The 24,526-nt window shown below is 45.9% G+C and overlaps 1 protein-coding gene across 7 annotated transcripts in view; it reads right to left on the bottom strand.

The window, feature by feature from the left end:
• TRAPPC9 (trafficking protein particle complex subunit 9) overlaps positions 1-24,526 on the bottom strand; it is a 579,153-nt gene that overhangs the window by 414,699 nt on the left and 139,928 nt on the right. The window lies entirely within an intron of this gene.

Genomic DNA, 24,526 nt, shown 5'->3' with positions numbered 1-24,526 from the left:
CATCCAACCATTTTTGAGGTAAGAGGATGAGGTTTTAAAACGGATGCCATTTGATACCCCACCAATCCACCCACCCCACCCCCACCCCCACCCCCGTGCTTTCTGGGAATATGGAAAGGGACACATAACTATTTTACTGCACCATTGATTAAGATGCTTGTGGTTAATTGGAACCTTGGTTAACACTGAAGCAGTCATATGATTGCTTCACCATAGATCCATAGAAGATGGAAATGAGAGAATTCCAGGATGAGAGAATTCCAGTCTTAAAGGCAGCCTAGAAATAACGATAGATGGATGGATGGATGGATGGATGGATGGATGGATCCTGTATTGCCATGATTTCACCATTTACTGACCTGGCATTCAAAAGTACCACTTTCAGGCTGGGAGAGTAGGGTGTAATAGCACCGCAACCTCCAGGACCTTGACTGGCAAAGGAACTCAAAGGAAGGGAGAACACCACCCTGTTCTCCTCTAATGGCCAGCCTAACATTGAGCTGAAGGAAGAATGGCACTTTCTTTATATCCTGCACCCCATCATCCAGAAGCCTCCCCTCTCCAAAACACATAATAAGGCAGCACACTAGTCAACTATAAAGCAGGAAACTAGTCAAGCTCCACTCACACCCCAGAAATTTACAAAATACTGCAGCAGGAGATACTGATTTTCAGCACTGGAATTTTGGCAACTTGGGGCTCTACTGCATGGAATCTGAATTAGGAGTAGGGAGTGGGCTCTTGTAATGAGAGGCAGAGGATCAGGAGTGGATGAGCAACAGTGGAAAGGGCAATGGGCTCTAACACTTGCTGAATTGTATTTTAGTTTCTGTTTTATTTATGTGTTTAAAAGGAAAGTTTAAAGTTACTCTTCATTTATGCTCTCAGGGGTTCCAGTGTGGGTGAGGGTTAGGCTCAGTCTGGGAGCTGCGGGGAAGCCCCTCCCCTTGATGCCATTCTTGCTGGAAGCTCTCTGTCAACCCAAAAGTAAAGACTGCTTCATCCCAGAACCACTTGAGAATGTACTGTAACCAAACCACAGAAGTCTAAATCAACAAAAGAAAGAAGAGAACAATTAAATCCCAGAAAAGCAAAACAAACCAAGCCTCTTGGCCAAGATTCATTCTACACTAGAACACCCTTAACCATGGATTCCTTATTTCTGCCCAGACCAGCATTCTTAGCAAACCTAAGGCAGATAAAAATTAGTAGAAGCACCAAATCTTCCTCACACCCTCGTTCCCTCTTCACACAATGCCTTAGCTACCACTTTTTAGCTACCTCCTGGAATAACATAGAAAGTTTTCAAAACCATCATTTGAGCTCACCTTAGTTGTTCCTGGATCCTGAAGATATTTGCATTCCCCTTTTGTTTCTTACTCAGGTATAATAAGCTCATCTAGCTACAACTTCTGTCAGGCAGTAGCCATGCTTATCCCAAGGTCTGTCTCTCTAGATGTCTACTAAGTATGATGAAGACACTTTCTAAGGCACCCTCTTTTCATCCAGTGATACTCTGGAGGTTGCACCTATTTGGGAGCCAGCCCTTAGGGCAGCCTTCCCCAAATTGGTGTCCTTCCGATATTATGGATTTCAACTTAACACTCCTGACCATTGGCCATGCTGGCTGGGGCTAATGGGAGTTGCAGTCCAAAACGTCTGGCGGGTAATAGGTTGGGAAAGGCTGCCATAGATACTGATGAATCTCCAAGGCAGGGCTCTAATGACAAGATAATAATAAGTGGCACAGCACTGGCAAGGATGCTGTCTCAGAGCATAATACACCTTGCACACCCTACTTGCTGTCATGGAAGACTAGAAGACCAGGAAGGACAGCAGCTGTTGACCCAAACAAAGCAGATGTTCTGAAGGTTTTTAAAAAAGTGAATTATTTCCATTTTCACCAGAAATCCATGAACTAAAATGACATTAAAATGGATATAGAAACACAATAACCATGAACGGCTTAGCGGCTTTCTAAGAGAGTTGGGGTGGGGGGCAGAATGTTGCATTTTTATATGCCATCTCTTATTCTCAAGGTACCTTAAGCTGTTTCATAGAACAGTGGCTACCTGCAGCGAGGTAAATTTGCTGCAAAGTGTCAATGATCTTGCTGTGCAATGTCCATTAACCTTAATGCAGCCTTCACAGCTAGGAACCCATTCATGGCACTGAAACAATATCTAAAGTAGGACAGTGTATAACAAATCTATAGAAACATGATTAATTTGATGAATGGCAGTTTCAGTTCACAATATGCACATAAACCCCTTAAGTTAATGAGTTTGGGGAAAACACAGGGAAGTCTACACCCCTAATTTAAAGAACCAGAGTCTCAAACGTATGGGTGGGGATTATACTTATTAACAAGTATGCTCTGTGTAATTGGGTTAATCAGATCCCTTAGGAATCTATCGATGAATGGCAATATATTTGTGGGCAACCTTTATTCTTTCAAAACATTTGGATGGGGCTAGACAGATTCTGGCCCTATGCAGGCATTCACCTGAAACAGGAGAGGGGGCTATAGTGGAAGACACATGCCTCAGCCCCAAGGGTCGCCACTCATTCAGTACAAAGATCTGAAAAGGGGCTTGGAAGTGCGTTCAGCTGAATGCACTTACAAACCTCTTTTTGGTTCTTCATGCTGAACATGCAAAAATCTTTGATGTAGCTGGGGGCATGGGCATGTGTTCTTGCACACATCCTTCCCCACTTCAGCCCTACTCCTGTTAGCCCTACACTTGCATAGCGCTTTTGTTACAGCGCCTGCAATAACGTTCTGGTTGGAAGTATCCTTGGTGTTCTCTCTCTCTCTCGCTCTCTCTCTCGCTCTCTCTCACCATCCCACCCACCACCATTCACTGTGATTTTTCCATAGATCTTAGCATGTACCTCCTATTTTAAAAATATCCCTGAGTTTATGTACTATATTGGCATACAGACAACCAAAGGCGGTATATTGAAGCAACACCCACTCAACCAAGGAAGTTACTTGGTGGCCTTGGGTCAGTAGCTATGTCTAAGCCTATTATTGTGAAGATAAATTGGATAAACCCATCTATAAAAGTCACCTTGAAATCATAGGGGGAGGGAGGAGATATGAATGCAATAAATAGATAAATCTAATATTACAAAATGGCCGATATTCAAGTTGTATGAATATGTGTGCCTCTGAATACCAGTTGCTGGGGACATAAGTGGGAAGGTGCTATTATGCTCATGTCCTGCTTGTGCACTTCCCATAGGCATCTGATGGGAAACGCAGAATGCTGGACTAAATAGGTCTGATCCAGCAGGACTCTTCTGATGTTCTTAGTGGGCACTTATTTATTAACGTATTTCACTGACGCCTTTTTAAAACACATCCCAGGAATCCCCAACTGTTAAGAAAAAAAGGAGGACGCTTAAGGGTCAAAATATAAGATATGTTAAATGTGTAGCGTGCAGCTGACCCTCTCTTTCTTGCTCACAAGTAAGCACGCAGGCCCCCAATCTGGATCAGGACAACCCCAGGCAGTTGGAGAGGTTTAAACCTCTGTCCCCAGCCACTTCTTTTTTTAAAAAATTCCAATCCCTCACACAGGGGCTAAACATTTTTTAAAGCTTCCATTGGCACCAATAGTGGATTTTTTCCTCTTTTTTAACTGGTTGGAGGGAGGAATTTCAGAAAACAAGTGCCTGGGGAAAATAGGTTTAAATGCCACCAACCCATTTATGGTGGTCCTAATCTAGATCAGGGCCCCACACACTTACTTAATAGTAAAAAAGAAAGGGTCAGCGGCATGCTATGTATTTAATGTAGCATGTACATCATTCCCAAATGATGTTCCCCAAATCATTCCCAATGGATTAACAGGTAAAGGGGGATTTCCCTCCCCCACCAGTTTCTCCCAGATTTGTCACTAAGATATGCACAGTGTCGACATCTTAGGGCACAATCTTATCCGGATGCCTGTCAGCCTCCAAACTCAGAGGCTGACAGGCATCCTATGCATAGAGGGAGGAGCACGGAAACAATAATTGTTTCTGCGCTTCCCCCAGTCTGCATTTTAGCTAGATGGGCATTTTCACTCATCTACCGGAAGGTGAGGGAGCAAGAGGGAATGAGACTTTTAAAAACTTAAACAGACGTTTTAAACAGTATGTTGTGACTTGAATAAGCCTGTTCATAGAATTTTATACCCTACTACTTACAGTATATAACTTTGATGAGTGTTTATTCCTCTGAAAAATTGTTTCCAGTACATAACACAAGTCCTCCCTGTTTCTGGTAGTAAACCATCTTGAGAACTATTACAGTCAAATGTAGGTTCTCACCTAACATGAAGAGACCAGCAGAGACTTAAAGTTCAGTTTCAGATCATCTCTACTCTGAAGGCTTTTTTTTCCTGTAAATCATGTAATCTCTTTCCCTTGCCATTTTCCTTTCTCATCATTTCCCCTATCTAACATACTTAATATCATTACGAGAAGATAAATCTTTCATTTATACTGTCACCAGCTAATGGAAGAAGGTCTACATTCTTACTTGCATTCATTATAAGAACTTCGCTTGCATCTATGCAATTATGTTAGATGTCTCCATTTATTTTCCTTGAGAAAAATGTCTTGAGGGCTATGTGTACGTTGTGATTTTGCAAACTGCAGACATGCACAGAATGTGGCACTGAGTGCAAAATGCAGCTAAGAATAATTTCTTCTTTTAAACAAAAATAAATTTCTAGTTGACTGCTGATATGGTTACAAATGTCTGAAATGCTTACAGAAATCTCAAAGCTAGAAGAGTACAGTAGCTGAATGAGATTTCCAGTGAACAGGAGAACTGTTATGCATTACACTTCGGCCTTCCCCATGGCTAACAAAACCAGAATAAATTATGCAAAATGGTAAACACTGTATCTTAAGTTATGCAGGACAAGAAATGATAATAATTTGCTGGATTTGCATAATGATATAGGCCATGTGATTAAGTTATTTGCTGCAGACTTTGTGATACTGAGAATGCATTATTCTCCAAAGGCTTTTAAAATTAAGAGACAATGAAGGTCCATTATTTAATAGGAACTAACTCACGAGTAATTTTAAAATAGAACTAAGTAAAATTAGTTTCTTAAAAATAAATGCCCCAAATATAAAATTAAGGCATAGCTTAATATTTATTTATTCATTATTCATTCATTCATTCCATTTCATTTCATTTCATTTCTATACTGCCCAATAGTCGAAGCTCTCTGGGCGGTTCACAAAAATTAAAAACAAAGAGCACACAATAAAATATAAAATATAAAAACATTAAAACCACAATATAACAATACAACCAGAATAAAACCAGAATAAAACCTAGCAGCAATGCTGAGATTTAAAATACAGATTTAAAACAGCAAAGCTAAAAAATCTAGAAAGCTAAAATGCCTGGGAAAATAAAGAAGTCTTCACCTGGCGCCAGAAGGAATACAAGGTAGGTGCCAGGCAAACCTCACTAGGGAGCCCATTCCACTATTGGGGTGCCACAGCAGAAAAGGCCCTCCTCCTAGTAGCCACCTGCCTCACTTCCTTTGGCAGGGGCTCACGGAGAAGGGCCACTGACAATGATCTTAAGGTCCGGGCAGGCACATATGGGAGGAGATGATCCTTCAGATAACCTGGCCCCAAGCTGTTAAGGCTTTGAATGTTAATACCAGCACTCTGAATCGGGCCCGGAAATGGACTGGCAGCTAGTGCAGCTGGAAGAGTACTGACATGATATGAGCTCATTGGCCAGTCCCTGTTAACAATCTTGCTGCCCTATTTTGGACCAGCTGAAGTTTCCGGACCGTTTTCAAAGGCAGCCCCACGTATAACGCATTGCAGTAATCCACACGAGAAGTTATCAAAGCATGGATAAATGTAGCTAGGCTATCTCTGTCCAGATAAGGGCATAGCTGGCATGCCAGCCTAAGCTGTTAAAAAGTGCTCTGTGCCACTGAGTTCACCTGTGCCTCAAGTGACAGTTCTGGGTCCAAGAGCACCCCCAAGAGAGAGCCAGGGACTGCAGAAGAGGCCACCACCACCTCCGGGGAAGAGGCGGGCCTGCTGCTGCTGGGCCTACTGCTGCTGCTGCCGCCGCCGCCACCACCGCTGCCACCACCACCAGGCCTTCCCTGGAGACTTCTGCCTGGCAGACCACCAGTCCCTGCAGGACCAGGCCCCCAGGTACCCAGCCAGCTGTGCTGCTCCACCTGCCCTCCCTGGAGGGGCTACATAAGCTGGCTGGCTGAGGTGGCCTGGGAGAGCCATGGACTGCAGAAGAGGCCACCACCACCACCGGGGAAGAGGCGCGCCTCCTGCTGCTGGGCTGGTGGCGGCGGCCGCTGCCACCACCACCACCTGGCCTTCCCTGTGGACTCCGGCCTGGCATTATTTTTAAGGGGATTTTTAATTGTTTTGTGTGTGTGTGTGTGTTTTCTTTTTCCTGGGGGATTTTGTTGTGGTTTTAGGGGTGGGTAGCCTGCCTGATAGGCGGGAGCGAGGGGGCATGTGTCCACCTGATGGAGGCAGTGGGGGGAGTGTTGGGGGCCAGAAGATACCGAGGCTGGGTGGCAGGCGCTGGCGGAGCGCTAGAGGCAGGCCATGCCAGGTAAGGGGAACAAGGGAGAGATGTGTAGTATCTGTCCCCTGCTGCGGGCCTGTCCAGAGCCAAAGGATGGCTGGGGGAGGCGTGACCCCATCTTCTGGCCTTCGTTTGCTGCTCTGCAATGCCAGGTCTGTTACCCAGAAAACCTCCCTCATCCATGACATGATCCTGGATGAGGGTGCAGACCTGGCATGTATTACGGAGACCTGGCTGGCCGAGGCTGCTGCTCCAACCCTTGCAGCCATGTGTCCAGCTGGATTTTCGTATGCACAGCAGCCGAGGGCTGGGGATCGGGGAGGGGGAGTGGCTGTTATCTACAGAGAGTCCTTGGTCTTCACCAGACCCCCTCTCCGGGAGACCAGGGTTGCTGAGTGCATGTACTGGAGGTTGGGCCCGAAGGGCAGTCTGGGGATTCTGCTCATGTAGCGTCCACCCCGCTGCACGACTGACTCCCTGGCCGAGGTGCTTGAGGTGGTCTCTGATGTGCGTGTGCAGTCCCCTAACTTACTGGTGTTGGGGGCCATCAACGTACATTCGGAGGCCATCCTCACAGGAGCACCTCGGGACTTCATGGAGACCATGGCCTCCTGGGAGCTGCACCATATTCTAACTGGGCCCACCCACGAAGCCGGTCATGCACTAGACCTTGTGTTTGTTTCTGGAGAAGTGATCTGGAAGTCGGGGGTATATCCACCACCCCCTTGTCATGGTCAGATCACTATCTGGTGACGTTGGACTTCTCGGTTCCACAACCCCTCCGCAGGGGTGGAGGACCCATTAAAATGGTCCGCCCCAGGCGTCTTATGGATCCAAATGGATTCCTGAATGCGCTTGGGGATTCTCTGGGGCATGCCAATGGCCACTCAGTCGAGACCCTGGTGGGTGGCTGGAATGCCGCAATCACTGGGGCATTAGATCAGGTGGCTCCGAAACGCCCTCTCCCCCTGAACAGGGCTCAGACTGCACCATGGTTTAATCCGCGGTTACGAGCTCTGAAACAGGAGGTGAGACGGCTAGAGCGCCGGTGGCGGAAGTCTCGCTCCAAAGACGATCAGACACGGGCTAGAGCTGTATCTTCAGCCTATCACGTGGCGGTGAAGGCAGCAAAAAAGGAATATTATGCTGCCTCCATCGCATCTGCAGAGTGCTGCCCCAGGAGGCTGTTCCAAGTAGTCCGGAGCCTGGTCGGTCCTGTGGCTCCGGAACCACTGGAGCATTCTAAGGCCTCCTGTGAGGCCTTGGCAAGGCACTTTGCAGATAAAATTGATCAGATTAGGTGTGTTACTCTGCACGCTGTGGATACAGTTAGTCAGCAAGAGGCGGCCTGTGGCAAACCAGTTTTGTGGGATCGGTTCCAGCTTCTTCCTCCTGATGAAGTGGACAAGGTGCTTTCATCAGTACGGCCGACCACCTGCTTACTTGATCCTTGCCCATCTTGGCTCATTATGAGCTGCAGAGAGAGACTGGGTGAGGGGATCAAGGCGGTGGTGAACGCCTCCCTTGAGGAGGGAGTGATGCCATCAGCCCTCAAGGAGGCAGTGATAAGACCGCTCTTAAAGAAGCCCTCCTTGGATCCTCAAGTTTTGAACAACTTTCGCCCAGTCTCAAATCTGCCATTTTGGGGCAAGGTGATTGAGCGGGTGGTGGCGGTGCAGTTGAAGGCACACTTGGAAGAAACTAATTATCTAGACCCATTTCAGTCGGGCTTCAGGACTGGGCATGGGACAGAAATGGCCCTGGTCACCTTGGTAGATGATATGAGGAGGGCTCTGGATAGGGGTGAATGCTCCTTCCTTGTTCTCCTCGACCTCTCAGCGGCTTTCGATACCGTTGACCATGGTATCCTCCTGGACCGCCTGGAGGGGTTGGGCATTGGGGACACCGTATTGCGGTGGTTCCGGTCCTTCCTCTCCGGCAGGTACCAGAGGGTAGCACTGGGAGAGGAGGTTTCGGTCCCGTGGCCACTTACTTGTGGGGTGCCACAGGGTTCCATCCTCTCCCCGATGCTATTTAACATCTATGTGAAGCCGCTGGGGGCTATCATCAGGAGGTTTGGGGTGCAGTGTCATCAATATGCGGATGACACGCAGCTCTACCTCTCATTTAAATCGTCACCAAGGTTGGCTGTAGAATCCCTGTCCAAATGTCTGGAGACAGTGAGTGGCTGGATGGGGAGGAATAAGCTGAAGCTGAACCCTGACAAGACCGAGGTACTTTTGGTGGGAGACAAGAGGAGGCTGAGGGATGTTGATGTGGTGTTGAATGGGGTACGGCTACCCTTGAAAGACCAGGTCTGCAGCCTGGGGGTCATTTTGGACTCCCAGCTGTCCATGGAGGCTCAGGTGTCAGCTGTGAGCCGGACAGCGCTGTATCAACTCCATCTGATACGGCGGCTGCGCCCCTTCCTTCCCGACCATCTGCTCCCATCGGTAGTACATGCCCTGGTCTCCTCTCGTTTAGACTACTGTAATGCGCTCTACGTGGGGTTACCCTTGAAGACGGTTCGGAAACTGCAGCTGGTACAGAACGCGGCGGCTCGCCTGATTAAAGGCAGCCGCCGATGAGATCACATCACTCCAGTGCTGAAGGAGTTGCACTGGCTACCAGTTGTTTTCCGGGCCAAATTCAAGGTGTTGGTTTTGACCTTTAAAACCCTATATGGTTCCGGCCCAGCCTATCTTAAGGAGCGCCTCCAGCAGCACCAGACAGGCCGCTTAACAAGATCAGCCTCGGATGGTCTTCTCTCTGTCCCATCAGCCAGGACAGCTAGACTGGTGGGGACGAGGGAGAGGGCCTTTTCTGTGGTGGCCCCCACTCTGTGGAACTCCCTCCCTAGGGAACTCCGTCATGCCCCCTCTTTAATGAGCTTCCGTCGTGCATTAAAAACGTTGTTGTTCAGGCAGGCATTTGGGGTGGGTTAGGGTATTTTAGAAAATGTTTTTATTGTAGAATTTTATTGTTTTAAACTGTTTTTATTGTATGTTGTACATCGCCCAGAGAGGCTGGGTGACCAGCCAGATGGGCGATTAATACATTTAATAATAAATAAATAAATAAACTATGAACGTGATCCTTCAGGGGGAGTGCAACCCCCTCCAGAACAGGTTGAGTAATACCTAGCTGGGCAGATGAACCACCCACTAACAGTAACTCCGTCTTGTCTGGATTGAGTTTCAGTTTATTGGCCCTCATCCAGTCCATTACCATGCCCAGGCACTGATTCAGAACAGCCACTCCCTCACTTGGGTTTGATGAGAAAGACAGGTAGAGCTCGGTGTCATCTACATATTGACGGCACCTCAGCCCACACCTCCGGATAACCTCCCCCAGCGGTTTCATGTAGATGTTAAACAGCATGGGGGATAAAATAGAGCCCTGTGGAACCCCATGGCATAATTGCCATGGCACAGAGCAATCATCCCCCAGCACCACCTTCTGGAATCCACCATCCAAGTAGGGGTGGAACCACTGCAGTACAGTGCCTCCAACTCCCAACCCAGACAACCTATCCAGAAGGATACCACGGTCGATGGTATCAGAAGCCTCTGAGAGGTCCAGGAGAATCAACAGGGTCACACACGCCCTGTCCCTCTCCCGGCACAGGTCATCGTACAGGGCGACCAAGGTAGTTTCCATTCCAAAACCAGGCCTGAAGCTCGACTGAAATGGATCTAGATAATCCCTTTCATTCAAGAATGCCTGGAGCTGTCCTGCAACCACCCGCTCAAGCACCTTGCCCAGGAAGGGGATGTTGGCCAGTGGCCTATAATTGTTAATGTTCTCCGGGTCCAGGTTAGGCTTTTTCAGGAGTGGTCTGATTACCACCTCTTTTAAAAAGGCCAGCACCACTCCCAATCTCAAGGAGGAATTTACAACCTCCTGGACCCAGCCGGACATCCCCTCCTTGTTTGATTTGATAAGCTATGAAGGTCAAGCACACAGCTATGAAGGTCAAGCACACAGTGGTTGATCGGACTTGGCCAAGCACCTTGTCCACATCCTTAGGCCTCAATAACTGAAACTCATCCAATAAAACTGGACCAGACAGTGCTCTGAATGCCTCTACCAATGGAACTGCATTAATCATGGTGTCCAATTCATGATGAATCTGAGCGACTTTATATTCAAAGTGCCATGCAAACTCGTCACAGCGTGCAACTGAGGGTTCCACAGTCTCTCTCCCTGGCCCAGAATGAAACAAGCCACAAACCACTCAGAAAAGCTCTGCTGGACGACACTGCGAAGATGCAATGCTGTTGGAAATGAACTGTCTCTTTGCCACCCTCACTGCCACAGCGTAGGCTCAATAATGAGCTCTAACCTGTGTTCGGTCAGACTCAGCATAAGTTTTCCTCCACCTGCGTTCTAGCCATCTCCCCTTTAATAGCTTTATATAACCAATCAAGACAAAGAGCTGAACAAGGTTATTTTTCCTGATACAGTCAAATGCTCTGGCTAGAGGCTTAGCCTATCGCTTGCAAACTAAACAAAATATTAATTCTTACAGATGTGTCATATTAATTCTTACAAATGTGCCATCTTGCTGAGCAGGGTACTTTCAGCTGATGTGTGCGCAACTGGACAGCTCTTTTTGTATCCACATTTTCAACAAAATCGGATGATACACTTTTTCAAGCACACCACAAGTACCTGCTGGTCCAGTTTTAATGGATATGTTTCAGTTTCTACAAGCTGAGGATGTAGACAAGATCCCTACTAGAGTGAAATCAACTATGTGCATGCTTGCACCTTGCTCTTCCAGGCTGATTGAGGCGGCCAGGGGAGGTCTGGTTGGGTGTGTACAGAGTGGGAAAATGCATAATTGGAGGAAGGACTTATGCCATCCACCCTTAAGATGGTTGTTGTGAAACTTTATTAAGTAAGCCCTTTCTGGATACCATCATGCTGAATAATTTCCAATCAGTCTCCAATTTACTATTTGGGGGCAAGGTAATTGAGCATGTGGTGGCGCCTCAGCTCCAGGGGTTCTTGGATGAAACAGATTATCTAGGCCCATTTCACTCTCGCTTCAGGCCTAGGTTTGGACATGACAGAGCTGTCATCACCCTGGTACTTCTACACAGAGAGCTAGATGGGGGAGTACATCCTTGTTGGTTTGCTAAACTTCTCTAGGGTGTTTGATATGATCGACCATGGGATCTTTTTTGTCTCCCTGGTGGGGACAGGCTTAGAAGGTACTGCTTTAAGAACATAAGAAGAGCCAGTTTGGATCAGACCAAGGGTCCATCTAGTCCAGCATTCTGCTCACACAGTGGCCAACCAGCTGTCAACTAGGAACCCACAAGCAGGACATCAGTGCCATAGCACCCTCCCACCCATGTTCCCCAGCAACTGGTGTACATAGGCATACTTCCTCTGATACTGGAGGCAGCATGTACCCATCAGGACTAGTAGCCATTGCTAGCCTTCTCCTCCAGGAATTCGTCTAACTGCCTTCTAAAGCCATCCAAATTGGTGGCTATTGCACGTCTTGTGGTAGCGAATTCCATAGTTTGACTATGCACTGTATGAAGAAGTATTTCCTTTTATCTGCCTGGAGTCTCTCACCAATCAGTTTCATAGGACGACTCTGGGTTCTAGTATTATGAGGGGGGAGAAAAATGTCTCCCTAACCACATTCTCCAACACCTCTATCATGTCCCCCTTTACATGCCTTTTTTCTAAACTAAACAATCCCAGATGGTGTAACCTTTCCTCATATGAGAGTTGCTCCAGCCCCTTGATCATTTTAGAGAGAAATCCTATGACCATTAGACACAAACAAATACCTCACACCGAGGATGTGCCTATGGGGGGAGGGGGGCTTGTGATAGTGGGAGATTCGATCATTAGACACATAGACAGCTGGGTTTGTGATGGGCGTGTAGACTGCATGGTGAATTGCCTGCCTGGTGAGAAGGCTGCAACTATCAGGTGCCATCTAGGTAGCCTAGTAGATAGTGCTGGGGTGGAGTCAGTGGTTGTGCTCCATCTTGGTACCAACGATGTGGGGAAATGTAGTCGTGAGGTCCTGGAAGCCAAATGTAGGTTGCTAGGTGGGAGGCTGAAATCCAGGACCACCAAGGTGGCTTTCTCGGAAATGCTACCTGTTCCACACGCAGGGCCAGCTAGACAGGCGAAGCTGAGGAGCCTCAATGCATGGATGAGATGGTGGTTCCAGGAGGAGAGTTCAGATTTGTTAGGCACTGGGTAATGTCTTGGGACAAGCTGGGCCCGTACAAGGGGGATGGGTTCCACTTAAGCCAAAACGGAAGCAGACTGCTGGTGCTAAACATAAAAGGGGTTGCAGAGCAGCTTTTAAACTAAACCCTGGGGGAAAGCTGATATGAGCTGGGAAGCATCCGGTTTGGGTTAATTCACCCCAAAGGGATGAAGATGAAAATGTTTCTGATTGCTCAAATGTAGAAGGGGAGGAAATAGGCCAGGAGCACATGGTAGAACATAATAGCCAATGAAAGGGGCCAATGTCCCATAGCAAAATATGCACACGCCAGAGGTATCTGGGGAGGGATACCATGTATAGTTGTTTTTATGCAAATGCTAGAAGCCTCTGTGCCAAAATAGGAGAGTTCGACTGCTTATGGGACTCCATCGAGCAGGCGAAATCAGCGTATAAAGAAAATGCGGACCAGCGTCACCAGCCCGGCCCACCTCCACAGGTTGGAGACTGGGTCTGGCTGTCCACCCAATACCTCCCCTCTCGCCCCCCCGCTAAGAAGCTTGCTGCCTGACGGACAGGTCCCTTCCAAATTACGGCCCAGATTAACCCTGTCGCTTTTCTCCTAGCCCTCCCTCCCTCCATGAAGGTGCATCCAATCACTCCTTGCTTTCCCAACTGGTCTCTGGCGATCCCCATCGCTCAGCCTCCCCCCCCCCACCTCCAGTGCTGGGGGGGGGGAGAGTTTGAATTCGCTGACATCCTGGACTCGTGTCTTTCCCGAGGGCGCCTGCAATACTTGGTGGACTGGAAGGGGTATGGCCCAGACGACTGCTCCTGGGAACCAGCTGAGCATGTGCATGCCCCTTTGCTGTTGAGACACTTCCATCACCAGTACCCCCACAAGCCCGGGGCCCTGGGGGGGAGCAGGAGGGGTGGCCTCATGGGAGTGGGGATGATGTCAGGGTTGCCTCTGAGCATATAGAGTGTCAGAGTAGCTCAGATTCTGAGGAATAGCTGAAACATGTGGGGGAGGAATTTTCCCAGGCTTCAGAGGCACAGCTGCATGGAGAGCCCTCCCCCCCCTTCACACATCCCTGGGAGTGATAGCAGACGGGGGAGGCGAGGGAAGAACAATGTGAACTTTTAGATGCAAGACGCAGATGCAGGCACAAGCGGGAAGTCGCAGGGGCTGAACTTCAGTGCTCTGCCCGATTGGCTCGGCATCAAAAGCTGTGCCTGGAAGAGATCCTCCAGATCTTCCCACCCCTTAAGTTAGGACAGCTTGCCGCCTTTTTCCCCAAACAGAGGTCAACTTTCGTAGTTTCCCTTTGATCTTCCTGAAGGCTGTTTCTTTTGTGTTCTGTGGGTCTCTAGCAATTTGCATCTGTATGCCTCATTAGGGTAAATGGAATTAAAGCCTTGGAAATGCAGCCTCTTGTCTGAGTGTTGATTTGGCTCTTGGAATTCTCAGCCGGGCAAAAAGGGAATCCTGAAGGTTGTAATAATGGGTGACTTCAACTACCCCCACATTGATTGGATAAATGTTCTGGCCATGACAAAGAGCTAGGGAGGCAGTTGGACCACTGGGTGAAAATGGATTTAAAGGAATACTGAAGGAGAACAGGGAGATTGCAGAGAAGCTGAATGAATTCTTTTCATCCGTCTTCACTGCAGAAGATATAGGACGGATACCTGTGCCATAACTGATGTTTTCAGGAAGGGAGCCTGAGGAACTGAGGCAAATAGTGGTGACAAAAAATCAAGTTCTCATCCTTATTGATCAATTGAAAGCAAATAAATCACCGGGCCCAGATGGTATCCATCCGAGGGTTCTCAAAGAACTCAAATTTGAAATTGCTGATCTCCTAACCAAAATATGCAACATGTCCCTAAGATCAGCCTCTATACCAGATGACTGGAAGATGGCCAATATAGCACCAATTTTCAAAAAGGGATGTGGGGGGGATCTGGGAAATTACAGTCCAGTGAGCTTAACGTCTGTTCCAGGTAAATTGGTTAACGGCATTATTAAAGATAAAATTAGTAAGCATATAGAAGGACAAGCCCTGCTGAAAAAGAATCAACACGACTTCTGCAAAGGTAAGTCCTGTCTCACTAACTTTTTAGAGTTCTTTGAGACTGTCAATAAAAATGTAGACGGGGTGATCCGGTAGACATTGTTTACTTGGACTTTCAAAGGGCTTTTGACAAAGTCCCTCACCAAAGACTCCTGAGCAACCTTAGCAGTCATGGAATAAGAGGACAGGTCTCCTTATGGATCAGAAACTGGTTAAAGAACAGAAAGCAGAGTAGGAATAAATGGCAAATTCTCCCAAGGAAGTCAATTGTGGGGTCCCACAGGGATCTGTATTAGGACTAATGCTTTTCAGCCTGTTCATAAATGATCGGGAATTAGGAGTGAGCCATGAAGTGGCCAAGTGTGCTGACCAAATTATTTAGGGTGGATAAAACAAAAGGATTGTGAGGAGCTCCAAAAGGATCTCTCCAAACTGGGAGAATGGGCATCTAAATGGCAAATGTGGCTCAATGTAAGCAAGGGTAAAGTGATGCATGTTGGGGCAAAAAATCCCAACTTCAAGTACAGCCTGATGGGATCTGAGCTAGCGATGACTGACCAGGAAAGAGATCTTGGGGTTGTGGTGGACAGCTCAATGAAGATGTCAACCCAGTGTGCAGCCGCTGTAAACAAAAAGGCAAATTCCATGATCGGCATAATTAGGAAAGGAATTGAGAATAAAACTGCCAATATCATACTGCCCCATACAAATCTATGGTGAGACCACACTTGGAATACTGTGTACAGTTCTGATCACCACATCTAGAAAAAAAATATTGTAGAGCTGGAAAAGGTGCAGAAAAGGGCAACTAAAATGACCAAGGGGCTGGAGCATCTCTCCTATGAGAGGAGGTTACAACAGCTGGGATTGCTGAGCTTGGAAAAAAGGAGGGTAAGGGGAGACATGATAGAGGTCTACAAAATTATGCATGGTGTGGAAACATTTTTTTCCCTCTCTCAAAATACTAGAACCTGGGGTCATCCTATGAAGCTGATTGGTGGGAGATTCAGGACAGATAAAAGGAAGGACTTCTTCACACAGCACATAGTTAAACTATGGAATTACCTACCCCCGGATGTAGTGATGGCCACCAATTTGGATGGCTTTAAAAGGGGGTTGGACAAATTCCTGGAGGAAAAGGCTATCAACAGCTACTAGTCTTGATGGTTATGTGCTACCTCCAGTACCAGAGGCAGTGAGCCTATGTACACCAATTGCTGGGGAACATGGGCAGGGGGAGGGTGCTGTTGTATTCATGTCCTGCTTATGGGTTCCTGGTTGATAGTTGGTTGGCCACTGTGTGAACAGAATGCTGGACTAGAATTACCCTTGGTTTGATCCAGCATGACTCTTCTTATGTTCTTATGAGAGCAGGAAAAATGCACCAACATGCCCAGAATAAAAAATGACAAGTGTGCCTATGGGCCTAAAAAGGTTGCCTATCCCTGCAATGATGCCATGAGCTAAACCGTGAAGGGACACCCAAGACAGGAAGGTCGTGGTAGTCAGACTAAGTACAATCCCTGGGGTGGCAACCCACACCAGTATTCTTGCCGTAAAAACTAAATGGATCAGTACAACCAGAGATATGTCGGTATACCATCGGAAGATGGGACTCCCAGGTCGGAAGATGGTCAAAATGCTACTGGGGAGGAACAGAGGATAAGTTCAACTAGCTCCAGATGCGATGACGCAGCTAGCTCAAAGCCGAAGGGCGGCTAGCGGCCGGCGGTGCTGGTGGTGAACGACGAATCCGATGTTCTAAAGATCAACACACCATAGGAACCTGGAATGTAAGATCTATGAGCCAGGGCAAATTGGATGTGGTTATTGGGGAGATGTCAAGATTAAATATAGACATTTTGGGTGTTAGTGAACTGAAATGGACTGGAATGGGCCACTTCACATCAAATGGCCACCAGATCTACTACTGTGGACAAGAGGACCACAGAAGAAATGGAGTAGCCTTCATAATCAATAATAAAGTGGCTAAAGCAGCGCTTGGATACAATCCAAAAAACAATAGAATGATCTCAATTCGAATTCAGGGTAAGCCATTTAACATCACAGTGATCCAAATATACGCCCCAACCACAGATGGTGAAGAAGCACAAGCAGATCAGTTCTGTGAGGATCTGCAGCACCTACTGAATAGTATGCCAAACAAAGATGTTATTTTCATTACAGGAGACTGGAATGCTAAGGTGGGTAGTCAAATGACACCTGGAATTACAGGCAAGCATGGTCTAGGAGAACAAAATGAAGCGGGACATAGGCTGATAGAATTTTGTCAAGACAACTCACTGTGCATAACAAACACTCTCTTCCAACAACCTAAAAGATGACTTTATACATGGACTTCACCAGACAGTCAACACCGAAATCAGATTGACTACATCCTTTGTAGCCAAAGGTGGCAGACATCTATATAGTCGGTAAAAACAAGACCTGGAGCTGACTGTAGTTCAGATCATGAACTTCTTATTGCACAATTTAGAATCAGACTAAAGAGAATAGGGAAGACCCACAGAGCAGTTAGATATGAGCTCACGAATATTCCTCATGAATATGCAGTGGAGGTGAAGAATAGATTGAAGGGACTAGATTTAGTAGATAGGGTCCCGGAAGAACTATGGACAGAAGTTTGCAACATTATTCAGCAGACGGCAACAAAAAACGTCCCAAAGAAAAAGAAAACCAAGAAGGCAAGATGGCTGTCCGCTGAGACACTGGAAGCAGCCCAAGAAAGAAGGAAAGCAAAAGGCAACAGTGATCGGGGGAGATATGCCCAATTAAATGCAAAATTCCAGAGGTTAGCCAGAAGAGATAAGGAATTATTCTTGAACATGCAATGCGCGGGATGATAATAGAATAGGAAGCACAATAGACCTCTTCCAGAAAATCAGAAACATCAGAGGTAAATTCCTGGCAAAAATGGGTACGATCAAAAACAAAGATGGCAAGGACCTAACAGAAGCAGAAGAGAGCAAGAAAAGGTGGCAAGAATATACAGAAGATCTGTATAATAATATCGGGGATAGATTTGACGGTATGGTCAGTGAGTTAGAGTCAGACATCCTGAAGAGTGAGGTTGAATGGGCCTTAAGAAGCATTGCTAATAACAAGGCAGCAGGAGATGACGGTATCCCAGCTGAACTGTTTAAAATCTTGCAAGATGATGCTGTCAAGGTGATGCATGCCATATGCCAGCAAATTTGGAAAACACAAGAATGGCCATCAGATTGGAAAAAAACAACTTATATCCCCATACCAAAAAAGGGAAACACTAAAGAATGTTCAAACTATTGAATAGTGGCACTTATTTCACATGCCAGTAAGGTAATGCTCAAGATCTTGCAAGGTAGACTCCAGCAATTCATGGAATGAGAATTGCCAGATGTACAAGCTGGGTTTCGAAAAGGCAGAGGAACTAGAGACCAAATTGCCAATATCCGCTGGATAATGGAGAAAGCCAGGGAGTTTCAGAAAAACATCTATTTCTGTTTTATTGACTATTCTAAAGCCATTACCTATGTGGATCATAACAAATTGTGGCAAGTTCTTGGTGGTATGGGGATACCAAATCATCTTGTCTGCCTCTTGAGGAATCTGTGTAACGACCAAGTAGCAACGGTAAGAACAGACCATGGAACAGTGGACTGGTTTAGGATTGGGAAAGGAGTGCGGCAGGGTTATATACTCTCACCCTACCTATTCAACCTGTATGCAGAAGACATCATGCGACGTGCTGGGCTTGATGAAGCCAAGGCTGGAGTTAAAATCACTGGAAGAAACATTAACAATCTCCGATATGCAGATGATACCTCTTTGATGGCTGAAAGTGAGGAGGAGCTGAGAAACCTTATGACGAAAGTGAAAGAAGAAAGTGCAAAAGCTGGGTTGCAGTTAAACCTCAAAAAAGCCAAGATGATGGCAACCAGCTTGATTGGTAACTGGCAAATAGAGGGAGAAAACGTGGAGGCAGTGACACACTTTGTCTTTCTAGGCGCAAAGATTACTGCAGACGCTAACTGCAGCCAGGAAATCAGAAGACGTTTACTTCTTGGGAGGACAGCAATGACAAATCTTGATAAAATAGTGAAGAGCAGAGACATCACACTGACAACAAAGGTCCACATAGTTCAAGCAATGGTATTCCCCATAGTAACCTATGGCTGCGAGAGCTGGACCATAAGGAAGGCTGAGCGAAGGAAGATCAATGCTTTTGACCTGTGGTGCTGGAGAAAAATTCTGAGAGTGCCTTGGACTGCAAGATCAAACCAGTCCATCCTCCAGGAAATAAAGCCAGAGTGCTCCCTTGAGGGAAGGATATTAAAGGCAAAACTGAAGTACTTTGGCCGCATAATGAGAAGACAGGATACCCTGGAGAAGATGCTGACGCTAGGGAAAGTGGAAGGCAAAAGGAAGAGGGGCTGACCAAGGCAAGATGGATGGATGAGATTCTGGAGGTGACGGACACGACCTTGGGGGAGCTGGGGGTGGCAACGGCTGACAGGAAGCTCTGGCGTGGGCTGGTCCATGAAGTCACGAAGAGTCGGAAGTGACTGAACGAATAAACAACAATCCCTGCAATAGACCCTGGGATATGAATTCAAGCTGTTTTGTATCGGGTAGTACACCCTGTGAAGAATCAGGTTCACAGTACGGGGGTTCTTCTGGTCTTGGCTTTGAACCTGGATGCTAAGGTGGTGGCTGCAGCCCGGGGTGCTTTTGCCAAGCTTCGGCTGGGGTGCCACCTACATCCATTCCACGATGATGCATGCCTTAGTTAAATCTAGATTGGATTAATGCAACACACTCTATATGGGGCTACCTTTGAAGAGTCTTCGGAAATTGCATTTGGTTGAGAATGCAGCAGCAAGGATGTTGGTGCTCCCTTAGGATCATATTACACCTGCCCTGCAAGTGCAGCATTGGTTACCTTTTTTTTTTCTAGGCACAATTCAATGTGTTGGTGATTACCTTTAAAATCCTACATGGTTTAGGTCCAGGATACTTTAGGGACTGCCTCTTGCCAGACTAACTGCCCAGAGAGCTTCGGCTATGGGGTGGTATAGAAATGTTGTTGTTGTTGTTATTAACAACAACAACAACACCAACAACAACAGCCAGGCCCAGGCCCTAAGATCAGATGAGGAATCCCTTCTGTACTTCCCAAGTATGGTTGAGGCATCATTGAAGGGGACAAGAGAAAGGGCCTTCTCTGTGACCACACCTAGATTGTGGAATTCTCTGTTGTGGGAGACTAGGTTGGCACCCTCATTAACAGTGTTTTGCTACATGGCAAAGATTTCTTGTTCAGATAAGCATCTGTTTTATCATACAGGCAATTCTTTTCCATTTTTTTGATGTGTCTACTGCAATTGTCTATTTGGATTACATTGTTATGGTTGTTTAGAATTGGTTTTAATAATTGCTAGTCAACCTGAGTATGTGTAAACACTAGAAGTGGGCACCAACCCCCAGATTTGACTCTGACCCTGATTCAGCACTTGAACAAAGGGATTAGTGAGTCTCCACATGCTATCATTTGCTTGTTGAAAGTGATAAATCCTGTTCAGGCCAACTGGGGTCTTGTGGATCGAGTTCTGCAAATGGTGTACAGCTGTTAACACCATCTTCAAAATTAACTGTTGGAATGTCTAAAAGAGTGGGGATCACCAAGGAAGATTAAAGCCTTTGCTAGAGACAAGATAACTGTGAGATGAGTTGGCAATAGAATTCAATTATGTTGAGAGGTGATGGAGTATAGATTTTCAACATCTTCGCAGCTTCTCTCCTCTAGTGAGTAGGGGTTTTAGCTACTCAAGAGGTGAACAATCCCAGACTTCCAATAGATAAGCCTTTAACAAATAAATACAAGTCTTTAGAGACAGCCAGCTAGGACAGCCCAAACATTTTCTTGTAGAGATGTCAGTCACCATAATCCTGGCTTCAGTGTCTGTAGAATTATTGGCTTCCTGGAGACCAATACAAGCCAGTGCTTCTTTTCACCTATGAGGTCCCCTGGCATATTAAAGACAAAAGCTAAATAACCACATAATTTTAAAATAAGTATAGGTAGAAAGTTTTGTTTAGAACCTTCTCCAAATCACTTTTTCATCTAAATTGTTCTAAACATCTTCCAAATTTGTTTTTCTTCCAGAGGAATATTCCTATACTAGTGCTTTTCAGAATACTGCGCAAACAAAATTCCATAAACTGAGAAGTTCCAAACTCAGGTTGTCAAAAAGATAATAACACATAAGTTTGGCAAGCTTACTCAATTTGGAGCCCAGTATTGCAAACACGTCTTCATTTTGAAGCAGGAAGACCATTTCTGACAGGAATGAATTTGAAGAGTTGCACAGTTTGCAACTGCCCTTTGGGATGAACCAATAATAGGACACCAGTCAATACGTTCATTAGGCTGGGTTATTTTTATGGGGCCATGAGTAGAGTTCCATCAAGAATACAAAGGGATTGAATTGCTTGCTAAGACAAATACTTTGTAATTCAGTATTAAACTGCTAATAAATAAAGCATGCCTTCATTTATCACTGAATTCAAAAACAGAGGGAACTTTTGCTTGCCTATACATTCATATTGGGGTGTGTGGGGGGAGGGTGTCAGTTTTTTTTGTCATTTATATCAGGGGTCCCCAACCCCTGGGCCGTGGACCGGTACCGGTCTGTGGCCTGTCCGCAACAGGTCCGCAGGGGTGTGTGAAACCTCCTCACTTTGGGTCCGCGGGGGGGCGGGAGGCAATCCGTGTCCCCCCCAGAATCCTCGCCAGCCGGCTCTGGCCACTGGCAGACTTCCAGCCGCTGGGACGCAAATGGCTGTTCTACAAGTTCTACATCTCTGTTCTACAAGTAATAGGCTACGTAAATCTTTACGTAGCCGATTACTGCAAAGAATAGGGACGCAAATGTCGTCCGCATAGCGGACGCCATTTGCGTCCCAGCAGCCGGAAGTCCGCCAGTGGAAACCCCCCCCCCCAGTCCGTGGAAAAATTGGACTGGTCCCTGGCACCAAAAAGGTTGGGGACCGCTGATTTCTTTGATATGATACACACACAAATTGAGTTCTATCTAATTTTACCAAACACGCTGTCCAACAGTTGCAGATCAGTGGATGATATATAACCTAACACTACTTTCTACTTGTTTAATATAGTATAACCTGTTCTCCTTCTTCTTACACTATACCTTCTTTCTCTTATCAAGCAGCACAACACAGATGAGGCTAGGGGGAAAGACTTGCCAGGTATTTTATTTGGCTACAGAAACTATCTAAAAATTGTGGCCAGAAAAATCTTACCCTACAAATCAAAACTGGCTTACATCAAACCAACAGGGCCTCCAATCAACTTCCTGTAGTGTTCTGTCCTGATAATACACCACTACTACCACATCCAGTGGCTGAGCAAAGTGTGATTCACAATTCTGCACATATAATTTTTAAATAATGTGAATTTACCCCAAGTGCCTCTGTCCCTGAGAGATGGGACTGATGTCAATAATATACCACAGGTGCTGCATCAATTGGCATCCTATTTTCAGAGAAGCAAGGATTATGTCCCTGGAAATTTGTTTGAATCCTAGACCACGACCCCTGAACTTCATCTCTGATGCCGAGGAACCTGATCCTGGTTCCTTCCACTCATTTGTGAATTGCAGCAAAGGATCTCCTATCTTTGCAGGTGTATAAACATCATCATATATTCTTGCATTATGTTTTCTTTCCCCTTTTGAGCCTGAAGGCTGAATAATGGGAAGTTCCAAGGTTGTACCTTCTGGTCAAACTGAAAATTGCCACTAGACCTGAAAGCCATTGAAAGTCTGGATCTGGTGAAGGGTGAGAAGCCACAAATAGAAAGCAGTTAATACCTCCACCATCTTTCTTCAGTGCAGGAATGTATGCCTGTCTGAACATTTGTGATCAAAGCATAAATGCAATTGGGGTTTGCTTCCTAATTACACAGTTAACTGTTCAAGTGCCTCTATATTTGTGGCTCTGGTCTGCGTCATGAAGTGCTCTATATTCTAAGAAGAGTTGCTAGGACATCTACCATGAAGGAAAGCTTTTACAGATAGTTTTCCAGAGGAATAGCTGTGTTACTTTGTTGCAGTAAAAATGAAGAGTCTTGCAATAACTTACAGACTAACAAAGTTATTATGGCACAAGCTTTCCTGGACTAGAGTCCACTTCATAAGAAGCATTAAAGATCATCTTTGTGTTTTGAGAGATCCACAGATGCTAACCTGCCTGCCCAGAAAGCCTTCACAGAACTGAGACCTGGTAATACTTATAACAAAAGTCTCTTAGAAGGCCTTTGCCATCCAAAGTGAACATAGATGTAGAGGTTAGAGAAGCCAGAAGAACATCTACCATTGGGATGTGAAAGCTGGATACTAAATAGATTGTCTTATCTGTAGCTAGTCTTCACTATTTGGTCTTCACTACCGCATTTGGTCTTCACTATTTGTCCATTTGGTCTTCACCACTGCATCAAAGTAGTCCATACAGGAAATAGACAATAATCATGCAGAACTATCCTATGCATAGTTACTCAAACATAAGTCCCACTGTGTTCAATAGGAACTAGTGTGTTTAGGATTACAGTGGAGTAGGTTTGGAAGACCATTAAGTATTAACTTCTCAGAAACACAAACACAAAAATAAGATCAAATCTATTGTGTTTTATATTGTTTACAATATGTAACATTATCTCTTTGTGGGTTGTTTTTTTTTAAATGCCTTGATGTTTACCAAACTCATTCAGGCATCTTTACTGTTTAGCATCCAAATATGATAGCAATGTGTGAGAAAAATAATTGCATATTGTGTGGAAATTACCTTTCTCCTGGAGTTTATAAATCCCCCCTCACATTTATATTCCATTCTTCCTCCAAGGAGCTCAGGTGGAGTACAAGTGGCTTAACCACTTATTTCTCCTCACAACCACTCTGTCAGGTAGGTTAGGATGAGAGAGGGTAACTGGCCAAGGACACCCAGTGCCTGTTGTGGCTGAGTGAGGATTTGAATGCTGTCCAGGCACTAAACTACACTGGCTCAGGCAGTGTAGTGGCTGATAGAATGAGCTACAATTCAAGAAGTCCTTGATTCAAATTTCATCTCTGCCTTCCATCTACAGTATGGGAGATAATAGTGACTTACCTTAACAGGTTATTCAGAGAATTACAACTAGATTTACGTGAAGTGCAATACAAAAGCAGCAGCAGTAGTAGTAATACCTAATACTAATAATACTATGTGCACTGTGGTCCTTCTTGATGAACAAAGTAGCCCACTCTGAATGGATCACTTTGAGAGCCATTGTTATCCAAGAGTGTTGCCATCATGTCATCATGGAGGAGCCACAAGATGTTCACAAATTTATTAGGGCATCTGGTTTTCAGAAGGATGGTCCAGAGAGCAGTTCGGTTTACAGTGTCAAAAGACTTAGATCAATAAACACCATGTACAGGGGTTGGTTTTGCTCCCTGCATTTTTCTTGGAGCTGTCGTGTGGTGAAGATCATATCCACTGTCCCCCTGGAAGGGATGAAGCCATTTTGGGATTCAGGGAGGATGTCTTCTGAGATAGGTAGAAGGCGGTTTGCGAGGATCCTTGCCAGGATTTTGC

This window comes from Heloderma suspectum, chromosome 4, assembly GCF_057233095.1.
Source record: "Heloderma suspectum isolate Gila_16-S chromosome 4, 16-S_ref, whole genome shotgun sequence".
Lineage (NCBI taxonomy): Eukaryota > Metazoa > Chordata > Lepidosauria > Squamata > Helodermatidae > Heloderma > Heloderma suspectum.
Note: the sequence above shows the minus strand (reverse complement) of the source record. Positions and strands in the feature narration are given on the sequence as shown.